The sequence below is a fragment of the Aythya marila genome, assembly GCF_965140915.1.
Source record: "Aythya marila genome assembly, chromosome: 18".
NCBI lineage: Eukaryota > Metazoa > Chordata > Aves > Anseriformes > Anatidae > Aythya > Aythya marila.
In genome coordinates, this window is record NC_139059.1 from 7,617,206 (window position 1) to 7,618,697 (window position 1,492).

Genomic DNA, 1,492 nt, shown 5'->3' on the forward strand with positions numbered 1-1,492 from the left:
CCTGGGGGCATTGACAGTCTGTATCGACTGCAGCTAGTCCTGATGTTTCCACTAACAGCCCCCACATCTGGGGCTTCTTCTGTGGTAGTAAAGTGTGAGCATTGACAGTGTGAAGTCAACAACAGAATACACCTCTCTCTAAATCTCTCGCTTCCTCTCCGTCACAGTCTCTGTGATGTGAAGACAGAAGAAGCAAGTTGCTGGGGAGAGGGAGAGAACTTCAGTTAGAAAGCAGCTGACGTAGCTGGAAGATAACAGCCAGGTTTTGGCACACAATCCTTTCTTCGGTTCTTCAGCTCATCAGTTGGGCTATTAAGTGGGGATTGGGAGGAGAACTCATCATGGTCTACATCTTCTTCATGAGGGGGAATGGAAGGGCAGGCGCCAATCTCTTCTCTCTGGTGACCAGTGAGAGGACCTGAGGGAATGGAGTCAAGCTGTGACAGGGTAGGTTCAGGTTGGATATCAGGAAAACGTTCTTGTACTTGCCAACGCGATCAGCTCCAAGGCAGACCTGTTCTTCAGCAGAGTAGGGAATCGAGGTAGGCAGGGCGTTTTTTCTGGCATGGAGGCTACTCAAGGCAGCCGAGGGAGCTGCCAGAACTCAGCAGCCCTGTGAGGGAGGCTGACCAGGAGTGGGTAGAGCCAGCAGTGTCCCCTCCCCGGCCGTACAAATGCAGCCCCTAGGGAGCGCGAGCGACCAGGACAGGCAAACAGGGCGGGGTGTGGCAGTTTGCACAGCAGTGAGCAAAGGGAGGGCAGGGCGCCCTCACCGCTCTTTTCCAATGGTGGTTGTAACCTGCTTGTGAAGAGACCAACTATGGTATCCACCTGGCAGAAAGCCATGGCCTGATGTGAATAGAAATAGGAGGACCAGAGAAAATGTAGGTCCACTGCTTGATTATCTTCCTTGAAGTGCACCTGGGGGACAATGCAGTCATCGGGCCCAGCCAACATGGGTTCACAAAGGGTAGGTCCTGTTTAACTAACTTGATTTCCTTTTATGATAAGATCACTTATCTAGTTGATCAAGGGAAACCAGCTGATATGATCTTTTTGGATTTCAGTAAAGATTTTGACAGTTTCCCCTAGGATCCTACTGGACAAAATGTCCAGCATACAGCTAAAGAAAATCATCATGTGATGGGTGAGCAATTGGCTGACAGGCAGGGCTCAAAGGGTTGTGGTACTGCAGACTGTCACTAGAGGGGTTCCCCAAGGCTCCATTTTTGGGCCAGTTCTCTTCAATGTTTTTATAAATGATTTGGATATAGGACTAGAAGGTGTTTTGATCAAATTTGCTGATGACACTAAACTTGGAGGAGTTGTTGACTCTGTTGAGGGTGGAAAGGCCTTGCAGAGAGATCTGGACAGACTGGAGAGCTGGGCAATCACCAACCACATGAAGTTTAACAAGAGCAAGTGCTGGGTCCTGCACGTGGGATGGGACAACCCTGGCTTTACATACAGACTGGGCAATGAGATGCTGGAG